This window comes from Pteropus vampyrus, unplaced genomic scaffold, assembly GCF_000151845.1.
Source record: "Pteropus vampyrus isolate Shadow unplaced genomic scaffold, Pvam_2.0 Scaffold77, whole genome shotgun sequence".
In the NCBI taxonomy this organism is placed as follows: domain Eukaryota; kingdom Metazoa; phylum Chordata; class Mammalia; order Chiroptera; family Pteropodidae; genus Pteropus; species Pteropus vampyrus.
Window position 1 is genome coordinate 3,668,859 of NW_011888858.1, and position 11,629 is coordinate 3,680,487.

The 11,629-nt window shown below is 38.6% G+C and overlaps 1 pseudogene; it reads left to right on the plus strand.

Annotated features, from left to right (window-relative positions):
• The first annotated feature begins 3,182 nt into the window (after window positions 1-3,182).
• On the plus strand, window positions 3,183-3,301 carry LOC111741385 (annotated as a pseudogene).
• Window positions 3,302-11,629: the final 8,328 nt, after the last annotated feature.

Sequence of the window (11,629 nt, forward strand, 5' to 3'; positions counted from 1 at the left end):
TAATCAAACTCGTCTGAGAAAATCATGAAAACTATGCTTCCACTTCTCAAACAAATTCATTTTGTGTTCAGCCACACAAAATGTTATATATTTTCACTTGATTTTGGGCACTGTGGAAACCCATCTTTGGGTCCCCCCAAAAAACATGATCTCCTAATTTAAATGCTCTGATTCATTTTTTAATAACTTTAAAACAGAGATTTTATTTTTGTTCATTTCTTCTAAGTTTTCTATATGCATGCGAAATTGTGATTGTGCAATCACAATCTATCTACATGTAATTTATGTGTTCTATTTTATAAAATCTAACATTATCATGTAAACATTTTTCTATGTTGCTATATAGTCTTGATCATTATAAATGTGAATGAATGCATATTATTATATTGAATTGTTGCAGTATAATTTTCTCAGCTGTTCCTCAATAATTAGGAATTTAAAATGGCTACTAATTTTGTAGTGTAGGTAATACTACATTGAATATCTTTATACATTTATCTTGCTCTCTGTTATGTTTCCTTCAGACAGATTTCCATGAGTGGTTTTACTGAATCAAAGAGTAAGAACATCTTTTATGGCTCTTTCTTGAAACATGATGTCATCCTGGTTTCCAAAGGGTTATAATTTTCGCTACTGCCAATGACATAGAAGTGTCCCAATCTCACCACACCTTCCCCTGTAATGGATATTTTTATTGAAAAAACATATTTTTTTCCTAATTTCATAGCTGTCATATCATCAAGAGGTCAGCCTGATATTGGGCTACCAATGTTACCAATGGGCAACACAATGAATGAGAAGTATGTAGAGAGAATGGGAAAGCCTGAGTCTATAACAAGACTGGGTAATGCTTCTCTACTTTTAAATAGCAGCTGGAACCAGGCAGGAGAAGTGCACTAAGGAGAGACCCATTGATTTAGGAAATAAGACTTTCCCATTGTCTACCCAATGCTTTCTCAAGCCTTCACCTGTAAATTCTACCAGTTAAAATGGAAAATGAAAGCTGGAGTTTAGTCAAGACAAGTAAGGTTACATCAGTCACTTTATAAGGCTACTATTTCATAATCCGTGTTGGTGGTCTATCCCAAGGGCATGTTGTTCTCTCAAAAAAATTGCCTTATGCTCAATAGCAATGCCATCCAATAGAAGAATAATGCAAGTCATACATGTAATTTTCAATTTTCTAGTAGCCACATTTTTAAAAAAGCAAAAAGAAATAGATGAAATTAATTTTAATAATATATTTTCTTTAACCCATTATATTCAAAATACTATCATTTCAACGTGTAATCAATACAAAAATGATTAATTAGATATTTTACATTCATTTTTTATAATAAAATCTTTGAAATTCGATGCATATCTTATTCTTCCAGCACATCTCAAATCCAGCTAGCCACATTTTAAGTCCTCACTTGCTCCATTGGTCTGGCCACTGTATTGGACAGTGCAGCTCTGTAATCTCAGCCTATCAAAGGTGTATGGAATCTACCTTCTAGTGCTTTGAGCTACTGGGAAATCAGAACCATGTTTTTTATCAGGAAAGAGCATTTCATTAAAAATGTAAAATATCCTGGGTCATATGGCTCACGGTGGTTGTAGGAGAAACACTGGAAAAAGCTGGCCATGTGCTGTGATACATCAGCCCCACTTCAAACACGCTGAAACAGGATCTTTAGGGGAGTATGGAAGTCTGTACTTTAATCACAGGTTTTAATGTGATAATAAATGGTGTCTGCTATTAATGGGAGGAAATTGAGTCACATAGAGAGTAAGTGACTCACTCATGTTTTCATAGTCAGAGGTCAGCCAGCTCTAGAACCTTGATCTGACCCACCAGGCTCCTTTCCAAACACCGTGCTCACTGCCTGCTCTACTTCCAGAACAGTTCCTGCCAGCGAAATACCTGTTGGTGAGTGACAGGTATCCTTCTGCTTTAAGAAGAGTCAAAATAACTTTCTGGAAAGATAAAATATATTCACTGAATTAACTCAAACAGGAATGAATTTCTTCCCCTAATCTGCCTTTGTCTCTGGTTGAAATTGCTTTCTTGTCCAAAAAGCTAAAAATTGATCATGTGATAATATTAGTAGGCCAAAAATAACACTCGTGGCCTATCTTTAACAAAATGTGTAGCCCTTGTCCCTCTCCTTGTTATCACTGTAGCAATATGTAAGTGAATACTTAGATAGGAAGGCTTGAAACAAATCCCTTTGCAAAGTTTCAGTAACAGAGAACAGCTAGCCCAATTGCCTGCCATGGTCAGGACCATATGGCAAAATACTTTTCAGACCTAAGTATGATAATGAAACAAGAACAAGAACAACAGGTCTGTAAACATCCTGATGACAATGGGGAACAAACAGCTGGGCTGAGACCAAATCAATTCAGGCAAATGTGCTCCTGCTTTTGATCTAAGTGCAAGATGAATGGATGCAGGGGAGGCGGCAGCTGCAACACAGCTGGACTCAGGAGACGTGTGATAGTGTGACTTGCAAATCGTGCTTGAAAAATTTATTCCTCGGAGCTTGGACGTGAACACAGTCACATGGTACTCCAATCAGCTCACATGCTTGCAGTGCAGACAGAGACAGAAATGCAACTGGGTTAATAAGAAGCATTAGCCCCACTTCTGGTTGGACATGGCTGTCTATCAGGGAAGGAATTGCACAGGAAATGCACTATATTTAGAAGTGACCCTAAATTTAGAGTTATTCGATTGATGGACTGGCTTGAGCAGAGAGAGAGCTTGACTGAGAGATACTTAAATGTCCTATATAAGCTTGTAAGGTATTTGTTGGAGTCTGTACCATAGGGTCTAAAATAAAAGGTTACTCTGATCCCTTCTTTTGGTCTAGCACTTGGAGTTTGCAAAGAGGTTTATATTAACTTTCACTTCACAAAGGAGTAAATGAAGCTCAGAGAAATTAAGTAAACATTGGATATGTGTGTATGCATACTGTATTATATATACACTCTATGACTATACATATGACATTACAGATATTTATACATCTTATATTATCATACTATATACACAGGTGGACATATACATATATATATATATATATATATATATATATAGAGAGAGAGAGAGAGAGAGAGAGAGAGAGAGAGAGAGAGAGAGAGAGTAGTATAATCATTCATTCAACACCTACTTATTGATAAATTACTAGATACTAGTCTATGGCCATGCCACCCTGAACAAGCTTGATCCCATCTGATCTCGGAAGCTAAGCAGAGTCAGACCTGGTTAGTACTTGGATGGGAGACCACGTAGGAAGACCAGGTGCTGTAGGCGTAAAAAATAAAAAATAAGGGGTTGTAAGCTGACAAGGTCCTTGCAATCTGTGAGGTCAACCAAGGGTTGCTTCGCCTAAAAGAAAAAAAATTACTAGGTACTAGACACTGTAGATGCTTCATCAACAAGGGTAAGGGATAGAGCATGGCCCCAGCTCTCATGGCACTTACAGTCTAGTTACAAGGAAAACATTAAATAAATAATCATAACATAAATATATAACTAGAGTCTGGATACGTGCTTCCAACAAAAAGTACAAAGGCTCATGAGGATGTATAAGAGGGCTCTAGCTTGACCTCGGGTGTCAAAACACTTCCTTGAGCTGAGAGATCAAGATGAGCAGGTGCTAATTACAGTCTGTACACTGTGTCTGCTGAGAATCTGAAAAAAAAAAAAAAAACAAACCTGGGTTGGGGGTTCCACCAGGTACAGACAAGGCACAAAGTTCCCCCAAAAGTACCAGTTTCACAAAGTGAAACAGTAATTCTCAGCCCAAATCAAAAGCTTAGAACTTCATGGAAGCCAAGGTCCAATCACCTTAGTAAATACCAGAATGTAACATGCTATAGAAAAGGAACTCTGAGTACAAATGAGCTCCCCAACTTGTTTTCCTGTCCTTTAAGTTTGCAGAAAGGTACTATCAAGGAGTACAAGACCTAGTTCTGTCTCTCAGAGCTCTCTTAGCTTTGATGTTTTCTTCTCTCTTCTCTCCTTCCTTTCATGTCTCTCCTCTGTCTCTTTTTCTCTCCTCTTTCCTCTACCCCCTTTATTTTTCACTTTTATAGGTTAGTATCAAGTATTCTATTAGACTTGACTATAAATACCCACGTTTCATGTTAAATGCTATTATTTGTCTTCTAGGTTCCAAAATTTTAAAGCATATGTATGACATGGCAAAACCACCACTATAACACAAAAGCAAACTTTTGTTTATATTGATACAAACATACTCAATAAATGCAGAGGGTTGTTGATATAGGCTAGAATCAAATAGGTTTCTAGTATTCAATGCTTCAGGTCACACAAATTCTAGTAAGCTCAGCCTGCTTCTACACAGTTATATAAATTAGCCTTGAGGGTCTTTTTAAGCAACAGTAAAATCGACATAACATTATAGCTACTTTCTCAAAAAAAAAAGAATTTGAATTTTTGCTGCACACGTTCCTAAGGGGAGACTCCCTGACTCTAGTTGCTCAAATTCAACAGTTTCCAAAAGGCAATTGAGGCCATCAACAATTTGGCAGAGGCAGAAAAAAAAGAAGAAGCCAGCGTAAACCAAGTGAAGTTTCAACACAGTGGTTGGAACCGGTTTGGAGGTTAACTGACTCTTGTTTCTCCAGCATTTCCTTGCTTATGGAGATTTGTACTCCAATTCCAACCGCATTCCAACTCCAATAAAATAGCAACAAGATGCCCTGGAGGGTTGAAGACAAGCCCGTGGGTGCAAGCAGGGTCAAATCACATCATGGGAACAAGATGAGATTTTACATAGTTGGAGTGTTGACTGTTTTCCACTTGCCAACAGTGGGACAATTGTTCTCACTGTTAAATAATTAAATAGGCAGTTTGTATTTATTTAACGTACAGACTCTAGCCAATTCCTGCTGACAGCTACCAAAATAATTCCACATTTCCTAGCTCCCAATCCCTCAGAAGACGGTGCCCTGATTGCGGGAGCACTGCCGACGCCAAAAAGCAAAACTCTCCTCTGAGTCTCCCAACACCTTTTTTCATCACTTCAAACAATAAGTCAGTTCACAGCGTGTGATTCAAAAACAACAGCCCAGTTTTACTGGATGAGGTTCAGTTCTCTGAGGCGCTTCCCATTATCAACACTGAGCTGTCTTGAAACTCTGATGCTTGGCTATAGGTAGAAGAAAAAGAAGACAAGTTTTCCTCTTTTGCACCTATCCGATAAAGAAAGTGAATGTTAACCTAATGATTTAAAAACAGAAAAAAGAGTTAGAGCAGAAAGTAGGGAGTTTAAGAGAAGCAGGCCAGTAGGGGAATCAGGGAAGGAAAACATTTAAATGTTGCGTCGAGTGGTCTGTGGAGCTTTTAAACCATCTGTGATAAAGGAAAAGCCTAGCTGGTCCCCTGAGGTGGTCAGCGGGAGAGAAGACAGCTGCCAAAGACAGCATTCCCTTAGTCAGTGGAAGGTGGAGATAAGAGGGACTGAGAATAGTTATATATCATTAGCTTTTACTCTATCACACGTACAAAACATGTTATCAGAGGACATTTAGGTCAGACACCTTTTGAAGTTTCCTGCACTTCACAGTGTTTGGGGGTATTTAAACAGTATGTGCCAAAGAGGGATATTTAGGGGGAGCTTAAGTGGGAGAAAGAAGCTATTAGTCCTGTCTTGTTTGGCTACCCATCAGCCAACAGCCTGACAATTTGTGGGTTCCACTGCACTGCATCATCTTCTTGATGCTTCCACTGAAGTGGGCACCAAAGGCCCACATGGAGGGAAGAAGTTATCAAAGGCATGAAGCAGGAAGGAAGACCTGGTGGGAAAAAAGATTCTTTTCCTTCTCACTATTTTACCCTCACCCTTCCCTGACTCTTGAACGGTCTCTCTACTGTGCAATTTGCCTTTTGGGTGATTCTATTGATGGTGGACACCATGTAGGCCTTTTCGTTGTCAATATTGAAACAAAGCATCAATGAGTCAAAATGGCTCCACTTTAAACCATTCAACTTTAGCAGCTCCACAGAGGTGGGAACACAGGTTAAGAAAACCACTCACACAAGTAAGAAGGAGGCAGGCTGTCAGGGAGGCATTTCATCTGGAATATAGTATCTGAAGCAGGAGGTCTCTTTCTCTATTATCTATATTTTACACTCAGTTTCCTCATCTGTGAAATAGGTCTGCCCCACTTGTCCTTGTCACCATATTGTCCTGAGGATGGTAAAGAATCATGGAAATGGTTCTGGACTCTTATTTGTCATTAGTCCTGTTCTGTTGATCAATCTCGAGGCACCCATGGAGTTCATTTCTAACTCTTCTGGAGATGGGGAAGTATGGATCCAACCTTGGAAGTAGATTTTTTTTTTTTAAGTTGTCACTCTGCCCCTCATTTTTTCATTTGTAAAAGGAGTAAGTTTTCATGTAAGGCTTCCAAAGTTACTTTCAACCTTTAAAAAAAAGGCAGGCAGTCAATTCAAGACTATCAGTCATTGTCTTGACCTACTTGGGAATGAGAGGCAGGCAGTCAATTCAAGACTATCAGTCATCGTCTTGACCTACTTGGGAATGAGAGGCAACGTCTAAGTAAACTTCCACTGACTAATCTCTATTAGCTCAATCTTCAGAGCAGATATTCTGGGTTTGGATGTCTCAGAAGCCAGGGCAGAGAACTTGGCATGTTTCTAAAGCATAATAAAAGTGGATAATGGAGAAGTGTATCATACCTGCTCATTATTTGGAGCCATATTCTTAGGAGGCTAATTCAACTATTCATAGCCAAGAAACATTTTTGATCACAGTCCCAAGTATCCCATTAGAAACCTGCCCCTGGCATATCACCTATGCCACTGTAATTCTTTCAGTTTCTTGGACCATGAGTCAGTGAGTATGGCCAGAAGCAATTGAGTTGCTGACTGTGGATTTTTTAAGAGTCCTTCACCTCTCTCTGACCCTTATTTCGTCTTTTCTGCCATTCTTGCCCCACCCACTGGACCCCTCTGCATTCTTCTCCATCATCTCTTTTCTCTCCTACTCTTTTCTCTTCCTTCCGCATTTCCTTCGTAAGCACCTCAGCCGATGACAGACAACTATTTTCCATATTTCAAAGCTTCCATCAAGATCAGCACAGCCAGCTTCACTCACATTTCCTTTCCCCTCTTCCTTCCCTGGTCCATTTCAATTCCTCCACATTGAGGACAGGGGACTGTGTTCAAACTGGGGCTAAATACAAGCAACATGGGTCCTAGCCCCATAAACTATATTCCAGTACACTATATTCCAGTACAACATTCAGCATATCATAGGACCAAATATCAAGTCCTTATTAGAATGGAATATATCTGTTCCCTGTAGAGACTTAGCCTCCATCAATTAAATCCTTTGACATCCATAATACAAAAATGGATAATGGGCAAAGGAAAAAAAAAAAAAAGATCACAGGTTGGAGGTTATAGAAAAGAAGTCAGAGAGAGAATCCAAGTTAATCTAAACTCTGAGTGAGAGATGAAAAGCTAAATGAGATAAAGAAACATTTTGTGGGGAGGATGGGTGTTAGTGAATGGGAACTGAAGGGTGATATGGGGTGAAGAAAGTTGGGGAGAGACAAAAGGCGATATGAAAAGTGTCACTGGCTTATAAATTAAATACTCATAATCTTTTAAAATTTTTTTTCAGAGAGGCAACTTAGAGGCTGGATTCCTTCTTGATTACTTTTGGCTGTTTGCTCTATAAATCTTTGACTAGAAGTCTCGTAGAAGCTGAGCCATATGGGTCAAGGAGGTGTACAGGTTACCCACTGGAGTTAGGTTAAGTACAGGAACTTCTGAGTTGTCTTTGGATTAAGCTCACACCACTGAATTTTAGAAAAGGTGATAATTGTAGGAATTTCCCCTACAGTACTCTCTCATCAGACAGATTTTTCAAAGGGCAGTCTTTTCAGCAGAATTGGAAAGTGATAAATGGCAGCTCTGTGCATTTGATATTTGATATGTCCTTACTCCACTGAGAAGCTAATGCTTTAGTTCCAGGCTTACCTGAAGCCATTAGGAGATAATCAAAGATGTAAAACTCTTGAGTTAGACCAAAAGTAAGTTGGTTTTAGAGCCAGAAGAATTGTCTTCCTCTATAGTTCAAATGGCATTCAGAAATCCAATTAATGTTTGATTTTTAAAGCAAAATCTATAATTGTGTTCAGTACTGCCAGCTGTTCAGTTTGATAATGCAACAGGCTACTCCAATGATAGTTCGCTGTCATTAGGGAAAGTCTAGCTTTGTAGGATAAACTTTCTCTTTGGCATAATAATATTTTATGTTTGTATAATTCCTTTCATCCAAGAATTTCAAAGCATTTTAAAATAGTTTGGGTGATGGGAAATGTAACGTTTTATAAGTTAAACTACATATGTCAATGCTTTGCCTAGGGACAGAAATTAATTATTCTATGAAAGTGATGCTGGTATCTAATTTTATGCCATTTACACTGTAAAAGTATCATTACTAATATTTATGATAGTTATTATTTATTGAAAGCAGAATGCTTTTTATGTTAGGCATTATGTTAAGAGCTTTAGATGTATTACTTATTTAATCTTTATATGTATTAACTCTTTTAATATGAATCTAATTCTAAATCTAATGTCATTCTAGTATGATTCTTTGAGAAAAGTACTACTTTTTTTGTTCTTTCACAGATGATGTAAATTAGGTTAAAAGAGTTTAAGTAAACTGTCCATTGTCACATAGTAAAAGTGATAGAATATCCCTTAGTGGGTAAGGACCGGATAGTAAAAGTTCTGGTGGTTAGTTTCCTTTTTAAATGTCATCTACACGGCATTTTATGAAGCTTCTTAGATCGTGAAGAGGTGGTCTTTTTAATCCTGGAACTGTGCAGCTGAAATCTTACCCAAGTCTTAAATATGCCAAGGGCTCCATTGTCCTTCAACATCTAGTAAGTAGAGAAAACTCAAGGGTGATTTAAGAAATATAGCAAATGACAACCCTTCTCAACTGTCAGCCAGCTCTCTAGAATTACAATTATAGCACATACACATACTGTAGCCAAAAATTCCAGGAGTTGAAGATTAGGGCTGTCATCCTTCCGCTGGATTGTTGCAATATTCTCCTCCTAATTGGTCTCCCTGCTTCTACTCTTCTCGCATACAATCTAATATCGATTGAGCATTTAGAATGATCGTTTTAATATGTAAAACCCAGATAACTTCCCTGCTTAAAATTTTCCAACAGTTTCTCATCACATTTAGAATAAAATCTACAGCTAAATGCTCTACGTGAGCTAGCTAAGCCTGCCAATAATCTGATCTCATTTTACGCCCCTCTTTTCCTGCCCACTCCGTTTCTGCCTGACTCACTCGGCCTTTCTCAGATCTTCAAGCACACCTAGTTTCTCCTGCACATGCGTTACCTCCTGCTAAAACCTCTTACCCCTACTCTTCTCCCAATTTCTTCCCCCTGTTTCTCAGGTCTCACATGTTATAATTGGTCTTCAGTGATACATTCACACACATGCACACACCCCCCGCACAAACACATACCACATCCAAATTACGTCCTTGCTACCTTTTCTCCTAGCACCCTGTGTTTTTCCTTCACTGCTCTTATCCATAGTTATTATTATTTTTATTTTTTGAGTACTTCTTTGTCCAACGAGTGTTTCTCCAACTGGAATGTAAGCTTTATGAGGGAAAATTCCATCTTTTTTACTACTATTGTATTCCCAGCACCTGAGACATTGCCTATGTTAGAACCAATGAAATATTCGATAAGTTGAATAACTCTAAGTTTGATTCTTTATCAACCACCTTAAATGCTATGTGACCTTTAGAAATGTATTCAACTTCTCTAAGTCTCAGTCTTTTCGTCTGTTAAATGGAGTTCATGATATCTATCTCACAGAATCTATATGGAGAAGATATATGATAATTCATATAAAGTGCTTCATAAACCACTAAACTTTGTATTATAAACTTTTAAACTTTAGACTCAGCATCACCCTTCTGAAGCAAAGGGCACTTCCTCCAGTCTACTAGACTAAGCTTGCAGAAGGGGTTGACTTTGTAACTGGGCTCCAGGGCATTTAGAGGCTCAGAAAAGAGTGAAATAGGCCCAGCTTGTCCCCTGAGGAGTGCATTGGTCCCTCAACTAAGCCTACATGCTCATATTGCTTATTTAGACTTCATAAACTCAGCCACCTCCTTTTGGCCTTTAGTCCTCTTTCCTAACTGACTTCTCCCCCAAAACACAAAGCCAAAAGGAAACCCACAAGGGCGGCTTGTGATCATTTTAAGGGACAAAAATGGAAAAGCTCTGCAGGCACCTAACACATCGGGCTCCCATGTGTAGTCAAGGAGACAGTACTCTCTTAACTGTTTATAGATGTCTCGAAGGAAGGGATGCGTCTGATGCAGCCAAAACTCTTCCCAGAGATTGTTTAAAGCCCTTTTTGTTGTTGCTTGGGATTTGAAAAAGCAGTAGTATCAGCAAGAATGTTAGGGGAAAAGATGGAATGACTAGAGGTCATTTGCTAGGAGAAGGATCAGAGTAGATAGAGGTCATCTGTAAAGAACAAAGTCTAGGGTATCTGTTTTCCTTTGACTTCCTTCTTCTCACCAGCGGACAGCCTCGTGATCCATGTATCAGCATCCTTGGAACCTCCTGGAAGTTCTTGAATCCCTGCCCATTCTTTGAGGTGAACAGAGTGCCTCAGAGAAGACTAGATCCATAGCTCTCTATTTCCCATGGTTTGGGCTCTGAAACCAATGAGGAAATAATTTACACTGCAAGTGGTATTCCAAAAAGAATAGGTCATTGGGATTCTTTTTTTTTAATTTGAACCCTTCGTGAGCCAAGCGAACATCGGCATCCAGCTTACATTGGTTTTTATTTATTTGTGTATGTATGTATGTATGAATGTATGTATGTATGTATGTATTTATTTTTCAATTAGAGTTGACATTCAATATTATTTTATATTAGTTTCAGATGTATAGCATAGCGGTTAGACATTTATATAATTTATGAAGAGATCTCCCGATTAGTCTATTACCCACCTTACGTTATACATAGTTATTACGAGATTATTGGCTATGTTCTCTATGCTGTACTTCACATCTCTGTGACTATTTTGTAACTATCAATTTGTACTTCTTAAGCCCTTCACCTTTTTACCTAGTACCCCAAGCCCCCTCCCATCTGGCAATTATCAATTTGTCCTCTGCATCTATGAGTCTGTTTCTGTTTTGTTTGTTTATTTTGTTCTTTAGAGTCCACATATAAGTGAGATCATATGGTTTGTCTTTCTCTGTCTGACTTATTTCACTTAACATAATATCCTCTAGGTCCATCCATGTTGTCGCAAATGATAAGATTTTGTTTTTTTTTTATGACTGAGTAATATTCCATTGTACATCACCCCCATTCCATTCTCCATACTTCATCCAGTGACGTTTCTGAAACATATCTAATTATGCAACTCCCTAACTGGAAGCACCTCCATTGTGCCCATTGCTCCTGAGGTAAGTCCACACCAAAACATGGCCCGTGAGGCCTGCCTACCTTGCCAGCATCATCTCTTCATCTCTTGTAATTTCTCTCTCTTCTCGCCACCCACCACTGCCCAC